This window comes from Sinocyclocheilus rhinocerous, unplaced genomic scaffold (genome assembly GCF_001515625.1).
Source record: "Sinocyclocheilus rhinocerous isolate Xijiao unplaced genomic scaffold, SAMN03320098_v1.1 scaffold1915, whole genome shotgun sequence".
In the NCBI taxonomy this organism is placed as follows: Eukaryota; Metazoa; Chordata; class Actinopteri; order Cypriniformes; family Cyprinidae; genus Sinocyclocheilus; species Sinocyclocheilus rhinocerous.
In genome coordinates this window covers 456,593-476,348 of record NW_015639873.1, presented here as the reverse complement: position 1 = coordinate 476,348, position 19,756 = coordinate 456,593, and the positions used below count along the sequence as shown (strand labels likewise).

Below are 19,756 nucleotides of genomic sequence, written 5' to 3'. Positions count from 1 at the left end.
TAAGATACATTGTTACAGTTTTCATGTCAAACACAACATATTTCTTATTTGTGTCATTTATTTTTGGCCATATGCCAGAGATCTGATATTCTATTTGTCGTATTTCTGTTTTGCATAAAACTGAAGAATATTCGGTACATCCTATACTGTATTCTAAAATGATCTGATATTAACTTTTGCATGGATTTTATTGAAAAGAGCTTAGGCTCATGTAACCAGAAGTTTTAAGATGTATGAATATGCTTTTAGGTTTTTCTTGCCTCATGGGTTAACATTATCTTAACAAGCAAAGCAATTCAACATTAATTTCACGGTGTGTCTGTGAAACGTTAAGGTACCATTGTAGTAGTTTCGTGCGCGCGTGAACGTCATGGCAACGTACAACTATGGCAAGCCAAAAGAGTCAGAAGTACGCTATAGATAAATCGCGTTTACATACAAAATGCCGTTAAAAGAGCGCCGTCAAATACGTCGTCCTGATAGCAGACGCTGTAAAAAACGCCGTATTTAACGACATAAATTTAATTCTGACCCTTTTGGCTTGCCATATGCAACACAAAGTATCTCGGAAACAGTTAACGTAACGCGTAAAACGCGCGTTTCAAGGACCCGTGGGAACCCTGTTTCTGACACGTTTATTGAGCACGACAGGTTTGGTGGAGGGCAATTACGTTTCCGATTCTCCTGGCGGTGTATGTGGCAGGAAGTCCGCTGATGTACAACTTCCCCTCCACGTCTAGCGTGTGTCCTTTAGTGTGTGTGCGGTCCGAGTCTGTCCCGTCCACACTGACCATCACCGTCTTCTTACTGAACTCCGCCTTCACCTGCACAAACACAGCAGACATCAGTGTTTAACCCTATAAAGCTACTGCATCATATTTGATGTGAATTTCTAAACCTCTAAACCCTAATCTTTACTGATTTGTGACCCTGGAGCACAAAACCAGTCATAAGGGTCAATTTTGTGAAATTGAGATTTATGCATCAGCTCAAAGCTGAATAAATAATTTTTCCATTGATGTATGGTTTGTTAGGATCGGACAATATTTGGCCGAGATACAACTTATTAGAAAATCTGGAATCTGAGGGTGCAAAAAAATCTAAATATTCTAATAAAATAATCTAAAATCTAAAAAGTACTTAGCAATGCATATTACTAATCAAAAATTAAGTTTTGATATATTTACGGTAGGAAATTTACAAAATATATTCATGGAACATGATCTTTACTTAATATCCTAATGATTTTTGGCATAAAAGAAAAATGTATAATTTTGACCCATACAATGTATTGTTGGCTATTTCTACAAATATACCCCAGCGACTTAACACTGCTGTTGTGCTGCAGGGTCACAAATAGTCCATCCATAAATAAATACATTAAAACCGATCATTTACTCACCCCTCACGTCATTACAAATCAGTATGAATTTCTTTCATCGGTGAAACACGAAAGGATCTTTGTTTTTTTTGGCAGTGTTTTGCAGTAGCCTACATGATAACGCTGCAGATGATTAGTTTTGCTTGATTAGGGAGACTGCTACAAGACGACGACAACAACAGAACTGTCAAACCTGAATGCATGCAAGTACAAATGAGATTGTAAAGCTAGATATATAGTGAATGACGACTTAAAGGGATAGTTCACACAAAAATCAGTTACTCGCTCTTGTGTCGTTCCAGACCAATAAGACTTCTGTTAATCTCTGAACACAAATGAAGATATTTTTAATATTCCCTCATCTGTTGAAAGTCCATGCAACCAACAATTTCATGCTTTAAAACACAAAAGACATCATAAAGGTTAATAAAGAGATCATAAATTAATCCAAGTCTTCAGAAGAATGGATTTATATGATGATCAGATTTAATTTAAGCTTTAATTCACACATAAACATTGATCAACACACAATCAGAGAGAACATAGAAATATGGTAAACTCAACTGTACTTACTGTAAGTACATCTGAGCTTCCGTTTACTATTTTGATGTGCTCGTGTATGTATGTTTATGAAGGTTTATATGTGAATAAAAGCCTAAATTAAATATGTTCATTATATAATGAAGTCAATTCATATGGATTTCTATCATGATCTCTTTATGAACGTTTTGAAGCTCAACGTTTTGTATTTTTTAGGGCAGAAATCTGTCCGGTTTCTTTTAAAATGTCTTCATGTGTGTTTTGAAGATGAATGAAAGTCTTATGGGTTTGTAACAACATGACAATTTTAATTTTTGGTTGAACCATCCCTTTAAATTCTGCTTTGTTCCTCGCATAAAGCTGTTTAACCCCTTTACTGTCACCCCCCATTTTTAAAATAGGCATGAAAGTGCACTATCCAAACTTAAATTGTTGTAATTAATGAACACTTTGGAATACAGACCTAAGGTTGGTCTCTTTTTAAAGAAGACAATCAGCAGATTATGGCAAAAGTGGAATAAAAAAAAAATAAAGTATCAAAAAGTTATAGAAGTTTAAATCTATTGTAAAGAAAATACACTGTACTCATTTTATTTTATTTTATATATAATAAATATTTTACACAACAGGTTTGACTCTAAAATTGCTATAAAATTTAAGCCTTCTGTTTAAATAAGTTATGTTCCAAATTTGAAGTTGATATGAAAAAAATTAAGGTTTCTTTGAAATTTTATTCAGGGTGTTATACCACAAACAGCCACCGGGTGCCATCCAAACTCCATTGAATTTTTGAAATTTCTCTGTAAATATTGCTTCTATCACAAAATCCTGAGACTTAGACCTTTCCAATGATATGTTTTTTGTCAAGATTATAAAAAGTTTTGATTGTAAAAGACCGTAATGCATTTTGTAATATGACACTTGACACCGCCCACTAAGGGGGAGGAGACCGCCAAAACATTTTAAAGTACCATTTCCATGGTAATGCAATATTCGATTTTAAAATGGTTTTCACAGGATGAATCTTGGGCTTCTTAGCTTTCAAATGATATATAATTTATGATGATTACTAAAGCATTTGATAGAGAAAAAGGACAACAACAAAAAAGAGTGCCAAGCGTCCCACAGGTGGGACGGTGACATTTAAGGGGTTAAAACTTACAAGATTCAGAATATAGCACATTAGTCATAGGGATTAATTTAATGGGGATTGATGGTGAGTTTATGGAAAAGAGCAGCCTTCTTATTCTGCTAAATATCTCCATTTGTGTTTCACCGGGGAAAAATAAATAAATCCAAATAGTGACAAAATTCTCAAGATTGTGGGTGAACTATTCGTTTAAGTTGGTGGTTCTTGCCTGGTCACCATTTATGTGCAATACGGACAGGTTGCCAGTTTGTAAATGAACACTTTTTATTTTATTTATAATCCGGAGGCCACACAGAAATCATTGCAGACTTCTGAATTAGCGTCCTTGTTTTATGTTATATTTAGTAAACACCTGCATAAATCAACCTGTGATCAAATAAGACCATTCCTACAGTATTCACATTTACAGCCTGGTGACTTTTACTTGGTTCGGGTTCTTACAACAACACAAATCCTTTATTATCTGTCATTTTTCTTATTTGAAATGCATGGGCTTTCTAAACCAGTTTCTTGCAGATCTCTCTTTCTACATCATATACTGGCATTATTTGCTCTCACACTGATATGGTTGCAGTTAAACGTTTTATTATCGTTATTGATGCAAGCTGTAAAGCTGAGTGAACAAACGTTCTTTGTTTATTATAGACATTTACAATTTAAATGCTAGCTGCTGTTTCGAATTCAAATTGACTTTGATCATAGTTGACTGTATAGACTTAATGACTGTGTTTATAGCCTTTTTAGATTGTTGTCTGTACTAAATAAACCTGTGCCTCATTTGTAAATTCCTCTAAATCACTAACCAGTCAAATGAATGCCATGTGTCTGTTTTTCTTTCTCTGTAGTGGTTGTAGTTTCAGTCTTTGACCTCGCTGACATAGAGGCCAGAAATTAAAAGAGCATTCAGATATATTTGTGTCTCAAAACAACTGTAAAGAATCAGAGAGTTTGCACTGTGGCTTGCTGTGCCCTGAGACTGGGACCAAAAGCTTGTGTTGTTATTATTATTTTGACTCAATATATCATTTTAGATCAGTGTCTGTTTTATCATTGTGTGCTGCATTTTAATTTACTTTACTGAGGATTTATATAGGACTGCTGCACTAGTGCTTCATTTTTTGAAATTTTCACTATTTCCTGAATCAGATCTCATATTAGTATTATTGTTGAAAGGTTTAACAAATGCAGATTTCATGCAAGTAAAAGTCTATATTCTGTGTAGTTTCTAATATTCTGGATAGAACAATTATGTATATTCAGAGGCATTTGTTCATGTATCATTCACCTCATTTATATAACATTTTATTCCTAAAACATGACACTTTTTTTCTGATCGATTGGAGTGAAAAAAAAAAAAAAAGTAATAAATTGTACTTTTTTGAGATTTAATGGTATATTATGGATTCTTTACTGAACAGTTTTTTATTTATTTTTTATTTGTTTTACAGAAAAGCCTGTTGAAATGCACATGCTCTAGAGCGGTTTTGTAGCATTGCAGAAGTGAGCATAAATATCTATTTAATATCCATACGGCTTAATTTTATATTGAACAGAATTTGGTAAATAACTATATACAATGATTTAATTTGGATAAATAAACAAATTAAACTCATTTAAAATCAGTGTAAATATTAAATTACATGTAACCATATTATTACAATATTCGTTTGAAATTTAAAAAATACTTATTTTTTTTTATAATGAATTAAAAAAGGGGTTGCAACACCAGTGGCAAATTATCATCAAAAACTGAATTTTTCGTTTGAGATTATATGTTCTAAGTCAAAAAGACAATAGCTAATGTTTTAATGTTGTCATTAGTAGTTAGTAATCGGTAATTCATTAACAGTTCTTATTCCGTAATTATTGATTACATAATAAGGAACTATCTCAGTCATAAATTTGCTAAAATTCACTGTTAATATGGTTTCCATAATAGTCAAGTGTTAATGTAAAACATTAGTCCTGCACTGTATCGTTACATTAATTATGGACCTTTATTATTATCAAGTGTTTCCACTCACAAAATACACCTTTCAAATTAAAACCTTAAAAACAGAACACATTTATCTTATATAAAAGCATTAAATAGTTGACAAATTCCTATGGTCATAAGAAAAGGTTTTCACAATTGTAAACAAACTAATAGTTCATTAATACACAACATAGAAAGGTGTTTTTAATGGCCAATACTTCATTTTCTGTCACTGCATCCCTAAACAAAGCCTTGTCTCAAGCTAAACCAACAGAGCTTGTGTGTTTGTTTGTTTGTTTGTTTTTGCAATGACTTTGAATCATCTAGCACCTCTGTGATTTTTAGATGAACTTGAGAAGTTCACACAGTTGTCCTTGAAGAATTATCACAGGTGTAGTTCATTACAAGAACTTTTTCCACAAAATGTAGGAACCTGATTAAGTACTTAAAGCTTTTTGACGGCATTTTGAATACTATATTTACTGTTGCTCTATTATTCGCATTTTGCTTGAAAAGTGTCTGGCTATATTTCTTTCAAATGCATGTCGCTGATGCCAATGTCATCCAGATACAGAAACAGAAACGTCCATTTCTCGTGTGGAGAAAGTTAGTGCATCCCTACATCATCTTTGTATCAAATGCCTAAAAATAGAATCACATGCAAATTAGTAAAACGTCATTAAAAAGGAAGGACACATATTTTATAAACATCAATATATTTGCCTGGTTTGGTCATAAATATTGAAGTACAGGCACCATTATGCCAAGATCACAGAAGCAGCCTGAAGAAGCCTCAGAAGGAAGGCTGATGAGTCTGGAAATACATTTAAATTCCACTATTTCACTGTACGTAAAGGAACAAATCCATCAAGACATTTTAACTTTAAACTGTGGCTTCTGTCCAAATACATGCCCATAATCCATAATAAACTCTCACATTAAAAACCACCCACATATTTGTTTAGAGCTGTTTTGGCTTGTAAGCGGTGCACGATCTGTTCAGATTTCTCTCCTGATTCAGATGAGATGACATTTTCACTGTAGAAAGCAATATTATGGACCGAGGACTTTTAGCTGGAAGCAATGGTTTGAAGTTAAAAACGTCTGAATGATGGATTTGTTTCTTAGAAACACGCAGCTTTTGTCTTCTCCAGATGTTAACCGATGGACTGGATTATTGTGATGTTTTTATCAGCTGTTTGGACTCTCATTCTGACGGCACCCATTCACTGCAGAGCATCCATTGCTGAGACACTGATGCAATGCTGCATTTCTACAAACCTCAAGATACTTCAGGAAGTCTCCAAGAGCCACACAGTGCCATCAAAGGGATCCTATACATGTTTCCTATTACCCTTTTGTGCATAATGCAATTAATATGCAAGTTAAAATCACAGTTATATTTTCATAGGAATATTAACCGTTAGGTGCATCACAGCTTGTGAACTTATGCACTATTCCATGCTGTTTTACACACTGTTTAAAAGTGCACTTTAAATACCCACATGATGCACTTAAATATATGAATGCTGGACTCTTCTTCCCAGTTATTACTGCAGGGCAAAATACAGACGATGGATGATGGATCAGCACAACAATAGTGGGAGAATCAAAGGACCTATAAATACTAAAATTGGCGAAATAACCACAACAGTAGGCTAATCACGGTAACATTAATAACAAAGCAATTAATACATTTCAAGAAAATACTATGTATTTCTTTTTATTCTTGCTTGCTTGCTTTGATAGATAGACTATATGAAGAGGAAAGTCCAGAGCTGGTTGTCACACTTCTTACCTCTTATCACAGAGAGTTAGAGTTATTTTAGAGCGTGTAGACACATACTTTAAAGTCGTGCCTACTAATAAGCTATTTAAAATGTGCACAGTTATTCCCCAGGAATACATTCATTTGACGCACAATGGCCTTTTGTGAGAACATGTCCAATAGCAAAATGCACACACACAAAAAAAAAATATGGTGAACACCGTTTTGATCTACATGTTTGAAAGCTATAAACAATCTTTGACTGTGTTTATGTCCCACCTTCTCCTTATCCACACATGACTGCGTGTTTGCAATTATGCATGCATCGTATTGGTTCTCACAGGTTTAAGAACGCTCCAGATGCTGAGATGCGATTGGTGCACAGAACTGCTCATCAGCATATTAATTAGGACGCGCTGCTGTGAGCGCGAGACGCTCCGTTTCATCTCACGTGTTTCTGCATTCAGGACACTTTTGGTAAGCGAATGTTTTCAAATGCATACTCAGAACTTTGAAAAGTGCTTCATTATTATAATATAATTGATATTTACAGTGATAGGCTTTAAATTATGTACTGCATTATTAGCATATGTATGATGAAGATAATGACATGCACTTCAAAAATACCATGCTACTACTACAGCACATTTAAAAAAAGAAACAGGTAACACTTTATTTTAAGGTGTCCTTGTTACACGTTACATGTACTTATTATTAATAACAATTAAATATGCATAATAACATGCAAGTAATCCTAACCCTAACCATATAGTATGTAGTTAATTAATATTACTCGGTACTTAAATGTATAATTACACTGTAACAAGGACACCTTAAAATAAAGTCTAACCTAAAAACACTATGGTGCCATCTCCAAAAAGACATGGTAATACTTTCTGATACTTTACTTCTGAAGGTTAATTCTCGTTTTTCCCGCTGGAGATGGCATACATAAAACCCTATTGATGGTATAGCTTGCTGATTTACTTGTGTCATATTTCTACTCTATTGCATTTCAAATATAGTATGGTCTTCAATAATTTCCTCTTATCAAGCTTGCAGTTATCTTAGAAATATATATGTATGTGTGTGTATATATATATATATATGTGTGTGTGTGTGTGTGTGTGTGTGAGAGAGAGTGAGAGAGAGAGAGAGAGTGTGTGTGTGTGTCTAATAACTTAATCCTGAGAGGCTGGGAACACTAACCTCCCCCTGTATAATCTTCTGGTGACATATACAGTTACCTTACTCGTTTCGGCGTGGATTGTAAGCCACAGAATGAAACTAACACGACATGTGGAAGCTTTAAAGCTACCCTGTGATGTGCAAAGGTGTTTATAGAATATACTTATCAACAGATCCTATGTGAAAAAAGTGCACTTAATTGTACTGAACTTGCACTTATAGTGTGCTTCAAATCTTATAAAAAAGTGTACTTGCAGATAATGCAATATTAATTAAATAAAATAACATTAATGAAATAAAAGACCAATTAAAGGGATAATTCACCCAAACATGATTCTGTCATCATATACTCACCCTCAGTGGGGACCAGGAACTGTTTGGTTACACACATTCTTAAAATATCTGTGTTGTGTTCAGCAGAAGAAAGAAACTCATACAGGTTTGGAGTAAATGATGAAGCCTCAGTGAGACACACTTTATTACATTAGTTGACATAAATAGGTTTTTACTTTTAAACCCTCATAAATAATGGGCATGGGAATGTTATGACAAATGAATTTCTTGACAGACCTTATACAGAAGGGGCAAATTAAATTAAAGGAAGAGTTCACCCAAAAATTAAAATTTGCTGATAATGTACTCACCCTCAGGCCATCCAAGATGTAGTTGAGTTTGTTTCTTCATCAGGTTTGGAGAAATGTAGCATTGCATCAGTGTCTCAGCAATGGATGCTCTGCAGTGAATGGGTGCCGTCAGAATGAGAGTCCAAACAGCTGATTTTTGTGAGAACATGTCCAATAGCAAAATGCACACACACAAAAAAAAAATATGGTGAACACCGTTTTGATCTACATGTTTGAAAGCTATAAACAATCTTTGACTGTGTTTATGTCCCACCTTCTCCTTATCCACACATGACTGCGTGTTTGCAATTATGCATGCATCGTATTGGTTCTCACAGGTTTAAGAACGCTCCAGATGCTGAGATGCGATTGGTGCACAGAACTGCTCATCAGCATATTAATTAGGACGCGCTGCTGTGAGCGCGAGACGCTCCGTTTCATCTCACGTGCTTCTGCATTCAGGACACTTTTGGTAAGCGAATGTTTTCAAATGCATACTCAGAACTTTGAAAAGTGCTTCATTATTATAATATAATTGATATTTACAGTGATAGGCTTTAAATTATGTACTGCATTATTAGCATATGTATGATGAAGATAATGACATGCACTTCAAAAATACCATGCTACTACTACAGCACATTTAAAAAAAGAAACAGGTAACACTTTATTTTAAGGTGTCCTTGTTACACGTTACATGTACTTATTATTAATAACAATTAAATATGCATAATAACATGCAAGTAATCCTAACCCTAACCATATAGTCAGTAAGACATTTTTAACTTCAAACCATTGCTTCCAGCTAAAATATGAGTTCTCTATGGATAATATTGCTTCCTGAAAAAGTCAAGAGAGAAATCTGCACAGATCAAAACAGCTCTAAACAAACATGTGGCTGGATTTTGTTGTGAGAGACAACAGGAGATGCACTTTTTCACCGTACGAAGCATTATTATTGCATTTTGACCAGAAGCAACAGTTTAAAGTTAAAACACCTCAATGATGGATTTGTTTCTTACAAACATGCAGCTTTTCACTTAGCTTGATAATCAAAATTTTCTTTAAGTTTAAAGTTGCTTTATATTTTTGGTAACACTTTATTTTAAGGTGTCCTTGTTACACGTTACATGTACTTATTATTAATAACAATTAAATATGCATAATAACATGCAAGTAATCCTAACCCTAACCATATAGTATGTAGTTAATTAATATTACTCGGTACTTAAATGTATAATTACACTGTAACAAGGACACCTTAAAATAAAGTCTAACCTAAAAACACTATGGTGCCATCTCCAAAAAGACATGGTAATACTTTCTGATACTTTACTTCTGAAGGTTAATTCTCGTTTTTCCCGCTGGAGATGGCATACATAAAACCCTATTGATGGTATAGCTTGCTGATTTACTTGTGTCATATTTCTACTCTATTGCATTTCAAATATAGTATGGTCTTCAATAATTTCCTCTTATCAAGCTTGCAGTTATCTTAGAAATATATATGTATGCAATGGATGCTCTGCAGTGAATGGGTGCCGTCAGAATGAGAGTCCAAACAGCTGATAAAAACATCACAATAATCCACAAGCAATCCACACCACTCCAGTCCATCAGTTAACATCTGGAGAAGATAAAAGATGCGTGTTTGTAAAAAAAAAAATCCATCAGTAAGACATTTTTAACTTCAAACCATTGCTTCCAGCTAAAATATGAGTTCTCTATGGATAATATTGCTTCCTGAAAAAGTCAAGAGAGAAATCTGCACAGATCAAAACAGCTCTAAACAAACATGTGGCTGGATTTTGTTGTGAGAGACAACAGGAGATGCACTTTTTCACCGTACGAAGCATTATTATTGCATTTTGACCAGAAGCAACAGTTTAAAGTTAAAACACCTCAATGATGGATTTGTTTCTTACAAACATGCAGCTTTTCACTTCACAAGACGTTAACTGAAGACGTTGAGACGTTGACTGTTTTAAAAGTTCTTTCTCATCTACTATAGGCAAACATGCAGAGGATGTGTTTGGTGAACTCTTTAATGAAGCCAATGCATTCTACCTGCGTGCTAATTCTCTTCAGGACCGTACAGACCGTCTTGCAATCAAGGTCACTCAGTTGGATTCTAGTGTGGAGGAAGGTCAGTCAGAGGTCAAAAGTCAAAGATCACATGCACTTTACCAGACATGGGATGCTTATTTAACAGGATATTCCAGGCTAGACCTAACAGTATGTGGGTCAAAAATGACCTCTGCATCCCCTTTCTTTGGTATATTTTTTCATGATGTGGTCTTTTCATCTGACATTCCCAGCATTCCTACAGTAAGTTGTCGTTGATCATTTGTGACCCTGGAACACAAAAACAGTCTTAAGGGTCAATTTTTTGAAATTGAGATTTACGCATCATCTGAAAGCTGAATAAATAGCTTTCCATTGATGTATGGTTTGTTAGGATAGGACAATATTTGGTTGAGATACAACTATTTGAAAATCTGGAATCTGAGGGTGCAAAAAAATCTAAATATTGAGAAAATCATCTTTAAAGTTGTTCAAATGAAGTTCTTAGCAATGCATATTACTAATCAAAAATTAAGTTTTGATATATTTACGGTAGGAAATCTACAAAATATCTTCATGGAACATGATCTTTACTTAATATCCTAATGATTTTTGGCATAAAAGAAAAATGGATAATTTTGACCCATACAATGTATTGTTGGCTATTGCTACAAATATACCCCAGCGACTTAACACTGCTTTTGTGCTGCAGGGACACATATGAACCTTTTTTTTATGCACTTATTTATTTATTTACATACTTATTTTAAGGTGTAAATAAATTTGTACCATTGATTTAAACATATTAAGTGTGTTGAAAGGAACTACAGTGGAACTTTTGGAACAAGGACCACATCAAATATATATATATATATATGTTCGTTCCCATTTGCTCAAATAGCAAAAGAAAAACTCCATGATAGTGCTTTCATGACTTTCAAAAAGAGGAAGATGAATTTATATATATATAAAGAAATGTCAGTTTAAACGTGTCATCACAGTCTGTGAGACGGGTCCGTAACTCACAAATTGTTAACCCAAAAAATATTCAAATCTTAGATAATATAAAGCAGGTGCAGAATTCTGTAAATGTTGGTTTGGGAATCCTGAGAAAATCTGTGGAGTGTGGATTTCGTGTGTGTCCAGAGATAGCTGATGTGCTCTGTGTAATAATCTCTCTGTTTAGTTTTTGTCTCAGTTTCACTCCAGGATATTAACATGCTAAAGCCTTTAAGAGCTCTACTGTTCAAGACCAGCAGGTGGTGACGAAGAGCAGCATCCTAAACCCAATCACAGAGACGTACAACACCAGCATCTGCTTTCTTCTTCTTCTTCTTTAATATTAAGATGTTTATTGTGTGTAAATATGTTTTGTTAGTTTTATCTAGGGATGACCATATTGATGGACTTAAGTTCTACACAGACCCCTCATATTTCTTTGACTTGTGGAAGGAGAAAATGCTTCAAGACACAGAAGACAAGAGAAAAGAGAAGAGAAAACATAGGGTAAAATAATAGGCCTTTTGGTCTATAAATCTGGTAATATTCTTGCAAAAGTAGTTTGGCTTTGCATCAGTGTATGACTTAAAGGAATAGTTCACCCAAAAACTGATCAGTGTCTCAGCAATGGATGCTCTGCAGTGAATGGGTGCCGTCAGAATGAGAGTCCAAACAGCTGATAAAAACATCACAATAATCCACAAGTAATCCACAGCACTCCAGTCCATCAGTTAACATCTGGAGAAGACAAAAGCTGCGTGTTTGTAAGAAACAAATCCAATGTTCATGCGTTTTAACTTTAAACCATCACTTCTGGCCAGAATATTAGTCCATGATCCACAAGAGCGCGTCAAAATCCACCCACATATTTGTTTAGAGCTGTTTCAGACTGTGTTCACTTGTAAGCAGTGCTTGATCTGTCCAGATTTCACTCCTGATTCAGACCAGATGACTTTTTCGGTAACACTTTCTATGAAGCCTTATGTCTCATTCTTACACAAACGCATTGATTCTCTTCAGAAGGCCTTTATTCACCCCCGGAGCCGTGTGGAGCACTTTTTATGATGGATGGATGCACTTTATTTTGCTTCAAAATCTCAACACCCATTCGCTGCCATTATAAAGCTTGGAAGAGCCAGGATATTTTTTAATATAACTCAGATTGTATTCGTCTGAAAGACGAAAGTCATACACACCTAGGATGGCTTGAGGGTGAGTAAATCATGGGGTAATTTTCATTTTTGGGTGAACTAACCCTTTAATGTTTTTGTTTTTTATTTTGTTTTTGAAAGAAGTCTCTTCTGCTCACCAAGGCTGCATCAAAAATGCAGTAAAAAACAGTGATATTGTGAAATATTTGTACAATATAAAATAACTGTTTTCCATTTTAATATATCTTAAAATGTAATCAATTGCTATGATGAATTTTCAGCATCATTACTCCAGTCTTCAGTGTCACATGATCTTCAGAAATCATTCTAATATGCTGATTTGCTGCTCAAGAAACATTATCAATGCTGAAAATAGTATTTGCCTTTAAAATATTTTTGTGTAAATCATACACTACTGTCCAGAAGTTTGGGATAAGTAATAAATGCTGTTCTTTTGAACTTTCTATTCCTCAAAGAATCCTGAAAAAAAGTATCATAGTTTTCATAAAAATATTGGGACTGTTTCCAACATTGATAATAATAAGAAAACTATTAATAATTGAGCACCAATAATAATTGATAAAATCGAGCACCAAATCAGCATATTAGACTTATTTTTATAGGATTGTGTGACACTTAAGACTTTAGAGTAACGATGCTGAAAATTCAGCTTTGCATCGCAGGAATAAATTACATTTTAAAATATAAACGTTATTTTCAACGATAGCTGTTTTAATGCATTTTTGATCAAATAAATACAGCCTCAATGAGCACAAGAGACTTCTTTTAAAAACACTTTTAAAAAATCGTAATTATTTCAAACTTTCGTCTGGTATTGCATATGTGTATCGAGGACATTATAATTATTTTAAATAAATAAAATATATACATTGTTATGGTGCAGTTCCTCAAAATCATTATTGCAATGCTTTGCATTACTGTTCTTTTCAACAGGCCACATCCAAACAACTCAGACTATCCAGTGACAGCACGTCACGCTCAAGCACATGCTCAAGCCATGCACATGCACAGCCGCCCGCATCCCTTCATGCCTGTGGAGACAGCATCATCTAGTGCAAATGGAGGGGTAGAGCACGAGTACCACAGCATTGGAGGTCCTGTAGGGCTGGGTGATGTAGGTTACAGAGTAAAAGACTTTTAAACATTTTGCACACGTCAACAGGAGAGTGTTGTCCACGGTGGCACACTTTAACATGACCACAGTACAGTACACGCTTGTGAAGAAGAAGTACACTTCAGCATACTTTTAAAAAGTGCACTTATTATGAAAATAATATACTTTAAAAGAATATACTTAAGTGCGAACTGAATGTAATGTTTTCTGACAGTAATTGTATGTTAAATGCAATTGAAAGAAAGTTTATTATAGTGTAAATTTATATTAAATGCAATTAGTCTTAAGTGTACTTACAGAGAAACACTTTCATGACTGTGTTTCTTAACACACGTAAGTAGACTTTTAAAAAGAGCACTTTGTAATAATGTCAAATTAAGTGTTTTACTTTAAAGTAAAATTTAAATAATTATGTTTTAATAATCATTTTAGTTGTGCTTTAAAGAAATACACTTATTTTTATATGGTGACTAATATATTGTACTTGATTATCATTTTAACTGTAATGTGTTATTTAGTGCTACATTTACAGTCAGTATATTTTAAATCAATAAGCCCCAAGAAGCCGTGGTTTATTGCTTTTATAAAACGGTTATTCCATATACGTAGTAAGGTTTCACAAAATAAAACAGAGCAAATAAAGTGTAATGATATTAATAAAAACAGTATTCTTCCACCAAACAATGTAGCTCCTCAGAAACAGTTGTGGTTCCAACAAAGTGGTTGCCGAGCAACACACAAACGTAAACAAAGGTGTGTTACTTTGTAGAGTCATTTACAACAGCTTCGAACGCGGCTCAGCCAATCAGAATCAAGCACCGGAACTATACGTTTTATAAGAAATGTACTAAATTGCAACTTAATAACATAATAACATATGTGTAATTACAAATATATTTAAACACATGACATGCAAGTTTTAGTACAAATTAAACTTCAAAGTGTATTTTAAAGATATTTTTAAATGCTTATAATTATCAAGAGCCATTTTAAACGGACAGTTCTTAGATCTCAAAATGAATATGGAGCACGATCTCAAATTAGTTTTGTTTACAAAGTACTGGAAAGAGTTATGGCCGTCAAATAATCAGTACTTGATACTTTTTAACATATATGAAAGTCTATTATAGTGTAAATTTATATTGAATGCAATTAGTTTATCTAACTTTAGAGTGGTTTTTGGACCAACATATTTAGGACTTAAAGTAGTTCATAATTATTCTATCGTCTTTGCTGCCAAATGTATTGTCAAACATTTATGGTACACTAAAATATATTTCATTTTTAGTGAAATGTGTCATGTATTTAAGTATAATTACACGGTTGTAATAATGAAGTTGCAGTTTAGTTTAACATTTATTAACTTTAAATGTAATATTGAATAACACACTACAGTTAAAATTATAATCAAGTACTTCATGTGTACTTTAGTTTAAGATAACTGTATTTATTTAAAGCATTACAAAATATTATTTAAACATAATTATTTAAAATGACATTTTTACAAAGTGCATTTGGACACTTCATTTTATGGTCCAATTCTCACTATTAACTAAATATTAACTATGACTTTCGCCTCAATAAACTCCTAATTTGCTGCTTATTAATAGTTAGTAAGGTAGTTGTTAAGTTTAGGTATTGGGTAGGATTATGGATGTAGAATATGCAGAATATTTGGTTTATAAGTACTAATAAACAGCAAATATGTTAATAACAGGCATGCTAATAAGCAACTAGTTAATAGTGAGAATTGGTCCCTGTACTAAATTGCTACCGTGCATTTTTTAAAAGTGTATTTACTTACATGTTTTAATAAACAGTCATGAAAGTGAACTCTTTTTAGGCACATTTATGTTGCCTTGTAATTCAAAAACACATCTGTAAGTACATATATTTTTTTAAATTATACTTTTAAGATTTGAAGAACACTACAAGTGCACATTCAATACAATTAAGCTCACTTCTTTTTCACAAAGGCATGCATGATGCAGTACATAATTTGAATTGGATCATGACCACATTTCGATTAATATTGTAATATTTTTGTAACTTGCATGTAAATGTAGATGTCTGTGTTAATAGTCATATCATTAAATAATTTTTGTTTTTGTTGTTTAGTCCAAACTCAACAGCTGCCATATATGTTAAGATTTTAAAAGTGTCAAACTGCTATGCACAAAATGTGTGTTTACATGAGTGTGTGAGTGAGTGAGTGAGTGTGTGTGTGTGTGTGTGAGTGAGTGAGTGAGTGTGTGTGTGTTCAGGTATTCAACTAAAGAAAGTACAGGAGCAACAAGAACAGCAGGCTAAAAGAGAGCCACCATACTCTCTCGCCGCATTGCAGTGGAGTACAGCGACTCAGAAGATGACTCCGAATTGGATGAGAATGAATGGTCTGACTGATTATAGTCAACCACACACACAAGAGTAGATAGAGACCTTCCTCATAAGACCTTACTTCAGACAGCCACAAATAGTTGATCATTAAAGGCGCTGTATGTCATTACATAGACTGTATTAAAGCATACAAATACCATAATATGTTTGCAGACATGTAGGAAACATGCAAAGTTCACATACTTGTTTCTCCGAAAAACAGTGCTACAGGCAGTTATTCTACTTTAAATGTGTGTTCTGTGTCGGAATGTCTGTTTTTGTTTTGGTCAAAGGTGTTGCTGCCGTATTATCCATTTTATTAATTAAATATTATTTCAACTGAATAATCAACTAGTGTAATGTATGTTTATTATTTATTACTTTTTCTGTTACCTCTTTCCTCAGCTTGTGCCAAAAAATGTTTGTGTGGGAAAATTTTGTGTGAATAACTTATTGTGCACAATATGAGAGCATTTAATACTAGTAACATTATCTTCAAAAAAAATCATTATAGAATTACAGGTTGACTTCTCTCTCATTTATGCCAAAGTGAAATGTTTAATGAGTAATTAGAAAGTTAAAGCTGCTGAAACTGGATGCCTTGCACATTTAAGTTAAAAACGCATATCCCGATACCAGATTGTAACGTGTTAGACATGCAAGCACAAAGATATATCAAAAATACTATTTAAACACTGAGAAAACACTAGAAGAGCTTCTGGAAACAAAACCAGTACCAGACAATGAACAAAGGAGAACTCGGGGCTTAAATATGTGAAGAGAGTAATCAGGGAGAAATTGAACAGGTGTGGGGACTAATTAGCAATCACAGAAACTAACTAGAGAACTAATCAGATATACACGTGACAGAACTCCCCCCTCCTGGAAGGCAAGTCCTTGTGCCTTGCATTTAATCTAATGTACTAATATGCACCTTTTCTAGGTAGATAAGGTATAGAGTTTCCCATTTATGGGTGCTTTCCCAGTGATCAGCAATTTTTGCACTTTTTTTCTGACAGTATAAAAGAGCTGCCCACAAAACTATTGATTTCAGCTGTTAATGCATGAATTTTGACAGTTCTAATTGTAATGTAAATTTAGGTTTATTCATGTGACTTGGTTGATAACTTGACTTTAAGAAGTCAAGTTCTTAAGATTATTTGATTATGAATATGATTTTGGTTGTCTACATGAAATGGACTCTAGGTAGAGTTTTTCTAATTTCCCTAAGTATGTTCATGTTTTTAAATAAAACAACAACAAAAAAAGTAAGATTGATATACTTAAAAAAAAAAAAAAGATATTCCTTTTTTTTTTTCAATCAAACAGCTCTTCCCAATTTAGACTGGCTTCATTTTTTCACTATGCCTCAGTTTTTTTTTTTTACTTCACTTAGTTAAGGACTAAATGTATGGCTGTTAAAATGACCACAATGCATTCTGGATATTCCCTATTGAAGATCTTGCTGATTTAAGACCTAAAAATGTAGCGTTGTCTGAACACAATGGTGGGGGGATTACAACATTTTAAGTATAAAAGAGCTGCCCACAAAACTATTGATTTCAGCTGTTAATGCATGAATTTTGACAGTTCTAATTGTAATGTAAATTTAGGTTTATTCATGTGACTTGGTTGATAACTTGACTTTAAGAAGTCAAGTTCTTAAGATTATTTGATTATGAATATGATTTTGGTTGTCTACATGAAATGGACTCTAGGTAGAGTTTTTCTCATTTCCTTAAGTATATTCATCTTTTTAAATAAAACAACAACAAAAAAGTAAGATTGATATACTTTTAAAAAAAAGATATACTTTTTAAATATTTTCAATAAATTTTTTGTTTCCAATTTGTTTTTGTTTTTTTCAATCAAACAGCTCTTCCCAATTTAGACTGGCTTCATTTTTTCACTCTGCCTCAGTTTTTTTTTTATTTTTTTTTTACACCACTTAGTTAAGGACTAAATGTATGGCTGTTAAAATGACCACAATGCATTCTGGATATTCCCTATTGAAGATCTTGCTGATTTAAGACCTAAAAATGTAGCGGTGTCTGAACACAATGGTGGGGGATTACAACATTTTAATGATTCAAACCCACTGTTGGGTGCACTGTAGGGCTCATGAATGGGATAAGTTAACAGACCACAATAGTGGCATTAGTGCTAAACTTTTTCACAATTCTAGACATGTCACATACTTCACATATTTTTGGTGTTGTACATCTGGGTATGATGGAAGCTTAATGACATTTTATGAATGTATTTGAAACATCTTGCAAGCATAGTTTTGAGTTGTGTTCAAATTTGATTTTTAGATGTATTTATTTTTATTGGTCCCTTTACACATTCACAAAAGAAGAAAATAATTTGTTTGTTAAATAGCTTAAAAGAATGTCTGATAATACTTGATTATGAGAGAATTAAATTATACAAACTGAAACAAGCGACTCTAAGTCTAGCTATTTAGATTGAATGATGCGGTCATCTGCAGTATAATTGATTTAAAGCCGAGCATTATTGTGATTACATGGCAAAATAAAAAACAGTCTGGTGAGCGGATACATTCTGTCTGCATCACACACACAGTGCACCTGGTGGTCCGTCTGTTTTTTGTGTTTTTTCCTGAGAACATTCTTTCTCACACTCTGACTCTGTTGTTTTCAAGTATTTGAAATTGTTTTTTTATTGGAATTAAAAACCCACAGCCTCAAAAGCGCTTGCCCCTGTTTCCATATGGCTCAGAAAAGTTCCCATAGCGATCTCCCACTGGCCCTGCTTATTTGCGATAGTAGTTGAAATGCGGCATGCTGCCATGCAAAGTTCATTAAATCACTGTTTTACCACTCAGCTTAATCCCTATACCAATACAGCAGTACAATCCCGTAAAACAAGAGAAAGAGAGACAGAAGCAGAGGGCTTAAAGACTTGACAGATCAGAGCTGACGTTTTGTTTTCCCACCGTTGCCAGGGAGCGCAAGGAATCTTGCTTCTGAGCACTAGCACTGCTCTTGAGGGAAAACGTGGGGATGCGGGACATGTCCTCCTATCCGCCCAATGAAATGCCTCCTCAATCTAGGACTGTCCTTGATTGAGGCCATCTGCCAGCGAATTCAGCAGGGCATCGGTTTATAGAGCGCATCCTATTGTCCTTGTATTAAGTTTGTATTAAAGATGAACTCGGGTGCAGGAACACTTTAGAGATAAAGCAAGTCCTATGTTTTTGGCAGCGCTGCCCCCTCCCTATCCTGTCCACATACAGCAGTGCCTACTGTAAGGGACGTCTTCACCAGCGGGGAGCCAAAGAGGATCTCATGGAATGCCTATCCTGTTTTGTTTTGTTTATACATTGACAATGTGTAATAGCGCATTACTATGGGGAGTTGGGGAGGGTGGGATGTTGAGATGG

At 34.0% G+C, this 19,756-nt stretch overlaps 1 pseudogene; it reads left to right on the top strand.

The window, feature by feature from the left end:
• Positions 1-9,914: 9,914 nt before the first annotated feature.
• LOC107752253 (wiskott-Aldrich syndrome protein family member 3-like) lies at positions 9,915-13,913 on the top strand (annotated as a pseudogene).
• Positions 13,914-19,756: the final 5,843 nt, after the last annotated feature.